At 37.7% G+C, this 12793-nt stretch overlaps 1 long non-coding RNA gene across 2 annotated transcripts in view; it reads left to right on the forward strand.

Moving 5' to 3' along the window:
- Positions 1 to 1113: 1113 nt before the first annotated feature.
- LOC137155587 (uncharacterized) overlaps positions 1114 to 12793 on the forward strand; it is a 35862-nt gene continuing 24182 nt past the window's right edge. For both annotated transcript variants that reach the window (XR_010920556.1, XR_010920557.1), the window contains exon 1: positions 1114 to 1320. This is a non-coding gene — a long non-coding RNA (uncharacterized lncRNA). The remainder of the gene's footprint in view (positions 1321 to 12793) is intronic.

Genomic DNA, 12793 nt, shown 5'->3' on the forward strand with positions numbered 1-12793 from the left:
AACAGGCTCATGACTTTTATTTATTTTTTTAAACTTGTATATAAATGATTGTATAGCTACAGCAAATGTTTCCAATCATTTTTAAAACACAAAACCACTAGGCAATCTGTGTATTTACTATGGTTTGCTTTAATACATAAATCAAAGGCCAATAACAAGCCTAATGTCAAAGAAACTTTTTGACACTTCATACATTAAATAAGCACAACCGATAAACAGTTTAGATGAAGTTATGGTTTGAAATGTGGTTCCCAAGAGGACTGTGGTTCATAAATTGTTTTTATACTACCTCTGTCATTGTTGATTTGAGATATGCACAAGACACCCACAATCATTACCAATGCTAGCATTACTTAACCTGTCTTTACTACAAGTGATATTTAGACAAGTACAGATTATCAACCATCCATTTCTGTGAGAAATGTGTAGTTTGGTTGTCATCACGTATGTAGTATGTTGCCTTCCATTTTAAAGTTTGACATATAATAAAAAATTTGAAAAAAGCAGCCTTTAAATTTTGAATATGCTTACATCCCTTGAGCTTCTTTAGCTATGTGCGATTGTTGGACTACTAATTGTTTCCAAAGCAAAGTGGGAATAAGGATTGATGTCAGATGAGTATTTGATCTAGTCATGCTGACTCATGAAGCTGAAGCATTTCAAGACCAGACAGTCACGTGTTGCATAACATCTCCCAAATCTCCATGAAAGGTATGGGGTTTTTTACCCTGATTTTTTTTTTCATAAAAAAAAGCTGACCATGTCTGTCACCTTGAATAGTCTGTTATCACATTGTGAACAGTTATTTCATTCCATACCAGGAAATTGGTATACAGATGATACACTTAATGATCAATAATTCCTTGGAAGTATGGAATAGTTTATACTGTAGCCCATAGCTATTGCTAGTTGCATAGTTAGTGAGCAGGATTCAGCACAAGAACCTAGCAACTTCTTACTCAGAGATACAATGTGGGTGAGGTAATATCTTTTATTGGATCAACTTCTGTTGGTGAGATAGAGGAGTTTACAGAGAGCTCATCTTCTGAAAATGAGCTCTGAGTAAGCTCAAAAGCTTGGCTCTCTCAACAGGAGTTGATCCAGTAAAAGATATTATTACCTCACTCACTTTGTCTCTCTAATATCCTGAGATCAACACAACTACAACAACACTGCATACAACTGCTTGCTTAGTTCTTCTGGGGAAAGAGAATTTGTAATCTTCCAGGAAATATCTGTATATTAGATTATTTAAAACTGTATCTTCTGCATTAAGGGCCTCATCCTTCAAATCCTTGGTCACATGAGTTGGCCTTATCCGTAAGTAAATATGTCTCACAGGAGAAAGGGTTTGTACGGTTATGCCCTCTGTTATTGCACCAGTGGATAATTGCTATATGAGAGTTAAGAGTTAAGTCGAGCATGAGAAAGCATGCAATTTATTTTAGATATGTACTAAGAACAATATTTTATAAATAAAATGTCTAGAGTGAATTGATAAATTTATTACGTGTACCAATCTGGCATTTAAAGGTCAAGGTAAGTCTATTCAGTCTAAGGTGGTAGACTTCTCAAAGTGGTCTTAATCATCATGGTAACCATATGACAGAGCATTTGATGAAAGCTATACAAATGTAGCATTGTACCCAAACTGCAACTATATGCCTTCAGCACAAACAGATTTTAAGGGATTTTATGCCTTCATTAACAGGCAGTGCTTTAAAAGTACATCCTTAGCACAAATCCTTCTGATGAAGTATGTGCAAGCAGAGTTCTCAAAAAAGAATTTATTTGAAGGAAAGGCTACATAGCACAGCTGATTTACTATTTGCTGTGGTTTTGATTCATTCTTCCAACACCTCTACACAGAGATTTTACAGCAATATACACAATTATCTGAATCCGAAAGTAAATCTATTTGAAATAAACCATAAGTATACCCCCATGCTTAATATTTGCTTGCATTGTTCTGTGGGGAATGGAGTGGTTGGCAGATAGCAAAGGGTTTTTTCCTCTCGTGATGATTTATATTGGTATGTGTCATTGATGCTGTAGAAACACTTTCACAGCTAGCTTGCAGCTAAAGGGCAAGCTTTTCAAAGTTAAATTCAGGCAACTGTGTGAACAAATCTGCGTATGCCAAACTTATAAATGCAAACACACAATGTGCCTATGCACATGGACTATTTGCACCAAATATGTGGGGTGCACAACTAACTCTGAAAATCTGTTCCCCGATCACCAGTGAATAGTTCCCAAGTTGTCATAGTGAATGTAGATATTGCCAAACAAAATATGCATTTTGTTTGCTTATTTCTTTTAAATGTAATGGAGAAGCCACTGCTGTTCTTCCAGCTTCCAGTAACATTAAAGCATATAATTCATTCTCCCTAAAACCACAGATTTTTTTTTGAAGGGGTGGGTTGTAAAATTAATCATCCTGTGAAGGGTTTATCCTTTTATGGTATGAGGAGCCAAGTTCACCTTTGGGCTGTGTCCAAAGAAAAAAATCTACAGAGAAGAAATGTATTCCTGGAAAGATATTAGACTTACACCAGGCATTAACACGGATAGCATGTTGATCTAGCTTCTGTCTTCTCTACTGCACTCATAACTTACCTTTCCCTCATCAAATCTAAGCAACTCTTCTCTATTCATATTTTCATTTACTTCTCTGCTGCCTTACACACAGTGAACACTCTTCCCCTCAAACCGTCTCTGTTCCTCTTCCCTCTTAGACAACTACTCCACCATAATTGCTTTCATTGCTTCCTCTTCTTCTTTTCTCCTTTGTCTCCCACATTTTGCTTCCAGGAATTGTCACCTGGTTGAAATTCTCTACTCCATTGATTTCAGTTACTACTTTTATGCTGATAACTCAGAATTGTATTTCTATATCTCATCTTCTGTCCAGGCTTGTGTTAATTTAATGCTAATTTAATTTAATGCTAATTTAATCTTTCCTCCTGGGTGTCCTGTTGCTTTCTAAAATTAAATATATCAAAAATTAAAACTTCTCATCTTTCCTCCTAACTTATCTTCCTTCCCCATTTTTCCATTATTGTTGACAACTCCATTATATTCCCAGTTACTAAAGATCACAACCATGGAGTGACTCATCCTTTAATTCTTCGTTGTCTTTTACTTTTTATTTCCAGGTTCTCAGCAAATCCTCTTGTTTTGCGCTCTACATCTCAAATATCTGCCATGCTGCTTCACAGCTCCATTCCTAAAATAAAACTTAGGTCCATTCCCTCACCATCTTTCACTTAGATTACTTTTAAACAGCCTCCCCCATCTTCCTGCCTCTTCTGTCCATACAATAGGCTGGAACTAAAATTATCCTTGTAGATAACAGGCAGTTCTTTTCTGTGGTCAGGACTTCTCTAGTCTATTCTGTTTAGGTTCTTATACCATGATCATCACTATGGTATGTGAGCGCCTTCCAGGTCTCTCTAAGACCAGACAAAGCATGGAGAGCACCAATTAGCTGGATCTGACAGTGTTCCAACGGGGATTGGCAGGTAGTCTTGTGACAACAGAAAAAAACCTGCTAACAACCAACCCTAGGTCATGACCCAAAGGTTAAGAATCACTAACTTAGAACATTGAAATTCTCTACTGTCATGCTTGTGAGTTTAGTTTGTACTTTCCAAGGGGTTAAAAACAAACTATTGGCTACAATAGAAGGTATTTTAATTCATTTTCTCTTTATGTCAATTAATCATCCATTTTTGTGCTATAGCTTATAGGAAATACCTTCTTTTTATTCTTTAATTATTATGTAAAATAGCTTTGCTCTATATATGAGCTGCACTTCAGAATAATACACAAAGTGCCTTCTTTTTACACCTTATAACTGCAAAAAATGACTAACTTCACTTTTGTTGCTTGTTCTTTCTGTGTTCGCCTTGGTGTGTCATTACCTAATTTTATTTTTAGAAATTTTTTAGAAAAACAATTAAGAGAAAATGTAGAAGAATTTTCATCTAAAACAACTCCTTTCAATCCTGATTGCTTTTATTACCATCCTCAGAAAGCAGACTCCCATGAGTCAAGGTTTATAGTCAATCCAAAAAAAAAAATGGGGGGTACTTTACTTTGCCATTTTAATTGTAGGATAGGGGCCTTTAACTTTCCATAAGGCTTTACTAAGAGAATTTCTGCTGAGCCAAACTTCCTTGAACCTAGTAATCAAACCCACAGGATATGTGTTAATTGCCCTGATGTGCAGAATTATCTGCAGTTACCCAAACTAATAGCACCACTGCAGACATATTATTTTTCAAAAACAACGTTTAAAATTATGTACAAATTAAATTACCCAACACTGACTCTCATTCAAATAATGACATAGGGCTGACGTAAACCCTGAAAAAAGCAAGAAGAATCAGAGATAGAGATGAAGCTCTGTCCTTAACTCACCCTTTTGTAACTCTACCCCTGTGTATTGCAGTACAAACTGTGTTGCAAGTGAGATCACCCCTTGTTTATAGATTCCTGTTGTACCAAGCCACAACTGGGTTGGTTAAACATGAAGTTTCCATCTTAATTCTGAATTTCCTGGCTTCTATGGCTGAAGCTAATAATTTCAATGTTATGTACAACTTCGGGGTTCTCTCCTCAATACCAGGAAGAAAGAAAGAAAGAAAGAAAGGACAATTTTGTTGAGTCTTAAGGAAATGTATGAGTCGAATTGACTAGATACAGTGGTTTCAAATCAACGTGTATATGTCTCTACATGTACGGTGTTTTAACAATTTTAAAGGAGCTTATACAACATTTTCCTTGGAATCATTTGTTATAGTTGACAAATGTTGGATAATTAATAAATCTTCAATGTTTATTTTCTGATTGTAACTTATCCCCAAACTTATCCCCAAATCTATTCATTATTCAAAATTATTTACTTGATAGTGTCTGCAAATAATTCTTTTTCTGTAGCTTGTTTCAAGCAGATTGTTGGAAGTAGTCAGGATTCAAAAGACAAATTTTGACCTGTTTTGATTGGACACAAATCACGTGCTGTCAATGAATATAATATTGGCGAGTTGTAACTACTTCTCCTAATTGGCTAAAAATTGTGTACATCTGATTTTCTTCATTTATAGATGCTACTACTGTATAAATATTAAATAAGAAAGTTCTCTTGTTGGACGAGCATAGCTCTCAGAGTCAGTTAATCCCGTGCTAATTTTGACATTCAAATTTGAAGTATGCTTTCAATTCATATTTATTACGCTTACTTAAAATTTTCCAATTAGTAAATTCTTTATTAGAATATTCACTGACAGAGTGAAATTCAACCCTGTACAGCAAGTGTTTCCAATGTCTGTGAACCACTAAAGTCCTTTGTACTGGCACTACTTTCACACAAAATTAACAGAAACAGAGTTAAAATAGTTTAAATGAATTTATTTAAAAATCTGTATGAATAGTCATGGAATCTTTTGTAAGTAGTAGTGTATGTCTAATGTTAGTTTTGGTGATTCTTCTGCTTTCTGCTATACTAAGTTTGTTCTTTCATGCTTTACATCTATTATTAGCGATCATTGATTTTTATGGCAATTTCTTTTCCTGCCAGGCCATAATGTGGAACTGACTATGAATGGAGGACAGCTGAAAGTCAAACAAGTAGACACCAAATACTGCAATGAAAATAGTGGTGTTTTGGGGAAATAAGTTTAAAAACAACACTAACATCTGTGGTGGATTTGTATCACTAAATATTGGTTTAAACCTAAAATACAGGTGTCCTTGTAATTTACAACATGTATGGTTTTTAGAGATAAAATAGCAATTTAACTTATTTATATCAACAGCTAGCAGCAGACAGTGCACTAGACATAAGATGACTTATTTCTGACCCTTTTTATACTACTTTTAGTTAAAAATAACCTCAAGAAACTTTTCAGGTAGTTAAATCCTTAATGCAGACTAGGTTCTTTAAGAAGGAAAAAAAAATACATATAAAAATTTGCTGCTGCTCCAAACACAGTTACTTCCTTCTAGAAGAGGAGGCTTTATTGACTAAGCAGCACAATTGAAATAAATAGACTCACTGGAACCACCAGTTTAAATCCCAGTAGGGTTCACTCAGACTTTCATCCTGCCAGGGTAGACATATATACTTCCATGCAGCTAACTATCTGTATGTCTTCCAGATGAGACATTACAAATGTAGGTTCTGTCCGCTATGCTTAGACATTAAATACCCTATTCCACCTTCTGTAAATGTAGAGGTTTGCCAAGGAGTTCTTAGCCAAAATTCTTCCTCTCCTTCCCTTCCCATGGTCTTGCACAATGTTAGTTACCACCTTCAATTCCAGAGATGGCTGCATTTCACTGGTGCCGTATGTAAGTGACTGGCTATTTCATCTCCTTCAATGAAAAAAAAAAAACTGCAAGGGGGCAAAGTTACAAATGAAACTCAGTGGAGCTGACACTTGCAGAGCCCCCATCATGGTATCCCATTAGGTGAGAGGAGTTTTTGTGGAAGGGATACATGGCATGGCCTTTAAATGTAAAAAAGATCACAAGATCCATCAAGTGTGGATCCTGTGTGTCTTGGGTCATCCAAAGAAGACGAGTTCCTCCCCTATTAGTCTCTAAGCATCGCTTTCACCCAGCAGCATGGCTTCCTTAGGAGTTGTGCTGCAATCATCTCTTCACCTATGCCTGGATGAAAGGGGAGCAATGGCCTGGTCTCTGTGGGTTAAACCACAGGAAATTTCCCCATGGGGTACTAGAGGTTGACTGCTGTAAGATGTTTGCACAATTCCTAACACATTGGGGTCTTGGGCAATAGTGGGAATGTGGTGTTTAGGCATTACTGCAATACTATTACTACTAATAAATACTAGTAAGAGGAGATATTTCCCAGTCATGCTCCCCTCCAACCAGGACAACCAATCAATGTGTTCATGTGGAGAAATTTCCATCAGCTCAATGGGGAGAAGTGGGAATTATGGTGTGTAGGCCATCTTCCTTCTGTTGGAAGTCTTGGGATCTCTGGTATGGGATTTTTTACTCCTTTGATCCCTTCTCAGCTGCTAACCACTATTTATTCTATTCATGCCAGTGGCCAACCATCATAATGGGACACAAAGTAAATTGCACAAAGGGCAATTGCACTTTAATGACCAAACTATGGCTGATCCAGCAAAGATCATCCAAAGTGGAGAGAGGGCAAAGGGAAGCACCATTTCCACGACACAATGCCAGCTTCTGCCTGATGCAGGCACAGAAACTCCAGCCACCACCACTCAACCATTACAGTTGCTTACCCCACATCCCAGAAGACCTGTTCCTCTGAAAGCCATAATTTAACCCAAAGTATTCATGCATCAGAATCTAACAATTCAAATGAAGTTTTAGAGTCTGATATACTTTTTCATTGCCCATCTTTTAGGTCTCGGTTCTGCAAGGTGATGAGCACCTTCAATGCCCATTGCTTTCAGTGAGGGGGTTTGTGCTCAGCACCGCACAGGATAAGACCTTAGCATAAAATAAATTAAACTCCAAAAAGACATCCAAGGGAAATGAAAATCAAAAATACTATGGCTAGGTCTACACTATAAACGTACATTGGTATAACTACATTACTCAGGGGTGCAAAAAATCCACATCCTTGAGCAACACAGTTATACCAGCCTAACTCCTGACTCAGACAGTGCCATGTCGACAGGAGAGCGTCTCCCATCGACACAGTTACCGCCTCTCACAGAGGTGGATTATCTATGCTGATGGGAGAAGATGTCCTGTCAGCATAGTAGTGTCTTCACTTTGGTGGCACAGTTGCAGCTTTGTAAGGGTACACCTGCCGTATGTTGATGCGTTGTCAAATGTCCATTGTTAACCCACAAAAACAAAGACATTCAGGCATATGGTTGAAACAGCTGCCTTAGTTTGTTCCATTGCTCTTAACTATCCCAACAAATATGCTGGGTTGCACAAATGCAAACTACTATTAGTTTTGCACTATCTAGCCATATAATATACATTCCCACAAGCTCAGGGAGAGAGGGAAGACTAGATCCCATATTGTAGCTATCATATGTCTGAATTTCCTGTTATTGCCGTTGTGTGGGCTTCAGTCTTCAGACTTTACTTCAACATGTTTTGTGATTTAGCAGGATGATTGTCTGAATATGAAATGAAACCGGAGTGTTGGAGCATGAACCTTCCATCACATGTTGGAGCATGAAGCTTTTGTCATTGTTAACATTGTCATAGTTACCCCAGTTGAGGATGTGGCACACACTCTGTGCCTGAGTGCTATGGCTTGCCTTTGATTTAACTGACCGATGTAAGAGAAGAGGAGAACATTCAGCCAAATAACTGTCTAGTGATGGCACAGCTGTGGATGCTGGACAGACTACCGTTCTTTAAACAAAATGCAGAAGAGATGAGGGTCGGGGTATCTCGTCTTTTCTGAAGGCAAGGAGATCCTGGCTTAAATGAAGATCCTCAGTTAAACTAGGAAACTGCTACCAGGCCTTTAACAGCAAAAACAAAGACCAGTTTCTGAGATGCATGCTGTCAGGGCTTGATGGTATTATTTGGCCAAACACCCAAAACATTTATTACAACCCAAGCCTCAAATTTGCTTCACCAAGATTCACGAATGTTTTGAATCAACTGGGGCTGATTTATGGGCTGGGCTGGAAACTATGAGAAACACAACTGTTTCACTTAGTTTCCAACTCAGACCTGGCATAACCGATCAGTGTCAGCTGAGTTTTAGTTATGAGATTTGGGAATTCATGCAGACTCAAAATTCAAAGTGAACCAACGGGTGCATAGTCATGCAAATCAAAAAGGCTTACATACAACTTCTATGAAGCAAACCCAGGTAATTTCATTGGGATATATCCTGTATCTGTGCAAGTAATCAGCAGGAAAAACCCATCATATACCCTCTCTCTCTTGCCGTCCCACATCCTGTTTCTTTTTATCCTCCTAGCCTTTCTATCTCTCCTTCATCTTCTCCTCTTCCTGGATTATCTTTCATCTTTTTCTTCTTCTTTCGCTCATCTCTTCCCTACACTGTTGTTCTTGCTACTCCCTCACAATTTCTTCCCTCTCCACATTTCTCTCTTCCTTATCCTTTCTGATCTCACCACTCCCTCCTGATGTCTCTAGTCTTTCCTGTGAAAAACTATGCAGAGCATGGCACAAACCAGAGTAGAAAGTAGATGCCCTTGAAACAGCACAGTAAGGAGTCAAACAACTGGTTCAGCACAATAAAACAGTGCCTTGCAGAATAGAAGTGGGTTACCATTTTCAACCAGTTGGACACATTGGAACAACTCTTTAAAAATACAATAGGTGTGTGTCTGAGTATCACTTTTTGTTGCTTTGTTAATCATTTGCCTGTACTACTCAGACCCTAGGCCTAAACCTCAAAGGCCTAAAGATCAATCAGGTCTCAGTGGTAGCAAATGACACGTTCCTCAGTCTCCACTCATGTCCCAAAAATTAGCAGCTATTATCACTTTTGTCTGAATTTATACCAATTCAGTCAGGTCCTTAGTTTTTTATCTTCTATAGATCTGAAAAATACAAATTAGCAGGTAATCAAAAATGAAACCAGTTCAGTCTACAACCTGTGACTATTGTCTTCATGTCCTTTGCAGTCAAATGCACAGGCCTATGACTAGCTTTGCTTCTTTATTTCGATTTATGTTACCGTACATGACTTTAGGATTATACTGAAGCTATTTAATAAGTCCAGAACTGAATACCTTGCCGAAGACAGCTGAATGGGTAAGAAGCAAGGTAAATGGCATTGGAAGGCACAAGCAATCACTGAAAAGGTTTCCAGACTTAAAGCAAAGTTATAGGACCTTGCTTCAGACTATAACTTCCATTATCAATAAGTTGTGTTCATTTGTGTCATCAAAACTCAGGCATAAAGCAACTGGAACAAAAATGATGTTTACATTTTACCAGTGTTTTATATTCAATTAAACATCTTTGCTGCTATTTACATAGTTGAATGGCACTACATTTACACCATGCAATCTCATGTTATTTCTATGTAAATATTTATTTAAAGCCAGACGTAAGTTCAAATTAGTTGTGAAACAGCCACTAATATAAAATAAACTTAAATTTAGTGTTGATCACAAATTATACTAAAACTTAAGCAGCAAACTTGTTAAAATACAAAGTGAAAAGCAAACAATATGAAATCAAGCTGAGCAAACTTAGGGAAACTAGCATGCAAGCTGGCTTCTTTTAAAAAAAAAAAGTTTTTCCTATTTCGCTAGATTTTAACAGATGAGGGGTAAACTTAATTTAAATTCAATGGTGATCTTAACTCAAACATGCCTAAATGGAACAGTGGGGTAGAGCACACATGGATACCTGAATTTCTGCTTTCAGTAGAAAAACAGGGAGCAGAATTTGGCCCCCACATTTCAATTCTAGTACAATGCATAAAGGACACAGTTTTATTCTTCCATCCTGCTTCCTATCACAAAACTTCTGGCAAAGCACATACTCCTTCACCAGCTTGCCAAATTCTACATGAATTAAAAGTAAACCGAAAAAGAGAAAATAGAAAGGCACAAAATTAGCTCATAAGTCTCCTTCACTCCTGTTTGCCTGACATCCTGTTTTTCTGTGTGGTTCAAAGTTGTACATAATCTAAATTAGACTGCAAACTCCTCAGAGTAGTGATTATCTTTGTATTCCATCTGCAATTTTCTCCATGTCCTCCTAAGATGTCATGTATAAATATGAAATAACAGGCCAAATCTTTAAATGTATTGGGCATTTGTAAATTCCCCTGAAGTCAATGGTAGTTGCAGTGCTCAGCAACAAAAACTAAAAGCTTGGAAGTCTCACCTGGTTTTGTACTTCCTTACAAACTTAGAACCCAGATGGTATTCATCTAAAGACTTGAAGAGTCACAAGTGTTTTGAGCAAATCAGAGACCCAATTTCAATGCAACATGGCTCTGATTTTCAAATTTCCAGATTAAAACTGTCAATGTGGAGTTAAAGTTGAGAGTATGCTAATTTAGGTTATAGGTATTACAGGAGTGTTGCAATTATACAAAAACAAACCTAAGAAAGTCAGTTAAGCATTAAAAGAAATCCAGATATGTTTAGGATATGGAAGGGTACCATTAAAGCACCCAGACAGCGTTAACTCTGCTCTGTACAGACACTGTGAGGAGAAAAAAAATGAAACAAAAATCTAATGTGTCATTAAAAATCCATTTAATCTAATCTGGGACCATGAACATTTTTACACACTGCTCATATTCCTCTGGCTATTTTATGGATCACTGCAGGGTGGAGTGAAAGTGGTTTGGGTGCATTAACTGTGCATTTCCATACTTTAACATGCCTGGAGTTCTTGTAAGATTCACTTTCCCTCTGACACCATATGGAGCCACCATTATCCCTGGGGGCAGCTTGGCTTCCCTCCCTTTGGGAGCTTTGGGAGGCAGTGGGCATTTTGTCCTTTCTATACTAAGCCCAATAGTATATTCATGCTGGAAAAGAAAATAAACCACAAGGGAAATTCACCCTAGCACAGAGAGTCTGAATCAGTCCTATACATCCCTTAAGCGACCCTTAAAGCCTTATTTTTAGAGATGAAGTGGTATTAAAGTGGTGCATAGGCCTTATGCTAGGCCTCGGTACAGGGCAAATTCCACCTCAGGAGAACAGCAGGAAGGTTATGTGATTTCAGTTTGCCACCAAGGTGCTCACTGACCCTGGTGACTCTGATATAGAAGTGCTAAGGAGTAACTTACTGAGTTAGAAGATATATGGAAATTATCATTAAGGAAAGAGAAAAAGAGGAAGAGGCCTATCACAGAGCCACAGCTACAGAAGAAGGATAATGACTGATCTTCTCACCACTCAGCAGCACCAGTGAAGCTACAAACATCTATTGTTTTTACTCCTCTAGGAGTTATTTATTGGACAGAGGGAGGGTAGATAGCACTTCCTTTGAAGTCTAACATCTTGCTTAGATAAGCAGATATGTCGCATGAAATGAAAGTAATAAAAGGACAAAATGCTTTATTAAATCTTCTTTATCACAATAGTGTTCCAATATCATGAACTAATTAAAGATGTATATGAACTCCTTTTCATCTGAGGATTAGTTCAGAGGCCTTCATTTATTCTGAAACAAATACACTGCTGAATAGTTTCCAAGATTTCCAGTGATGTATTCTTCCCATTTTTTCTATTAGGTATTTAGCTACCTCTCCAGGGTCTGTTTTTATGGGAATAAAATATGACTATGGTTTAGAAGGAAAGGGACAAGTCGTCTTTTTTTATTATTTCTATGGGAAATACTCTGATGATTCATTAAATACAATAAAACATCATTTGTCTGAACCCCCTGTGCTATGGAAAGACGTGGGGAGGGTGGTACAGCACTATATCACTCCCAGTGAAGAAAGGGTTAACTTCAACTCCGCTTTCCCCTCTGGTTGTATAGGTGCTCAGGGGAGGAGCTATAAGAGCAGCTGCTTGGAAGACACACGAGGGTGAATGTCTGAGGAAGGCTGGTTGTCTTTAGGAAGCACGGGGTTCAGAAAGACCAGACAGAACCCCAAGCAAGAGAGTATTTTCTCCTTGTGTTAACTATTTTACTTTTTTTTCTTCTAAACACTAACCCTTAAGGCAAAGATTTTGCTGCCTGCCTAAGCAGAAAAATGTTTCATTCTACTGCCTACATGCTCTTATCCCTCTATTATGCACATTTGGCTTAGGTCTCTTGACAAGCACCGTTTGCATTGAAAAGATCTCACCCTATCCAT

This window comes from Emydura macquarii, unplaced genomic scaffold (assembly GCF_026122565.2).
Source record: "Emydura macquarii macquarii isolate MOO-44397 ecotype Brisbane River unplaced genomic scaffold, CSIRO-AGI_Emac_v2 contig_1363, whole genome shotgun sequence".
Classification (NCBI taxonomy): Eukaryota; Metazoa; Chordata; order Testudines; family Chelidae; genus Emydura; species Emydura macquarii.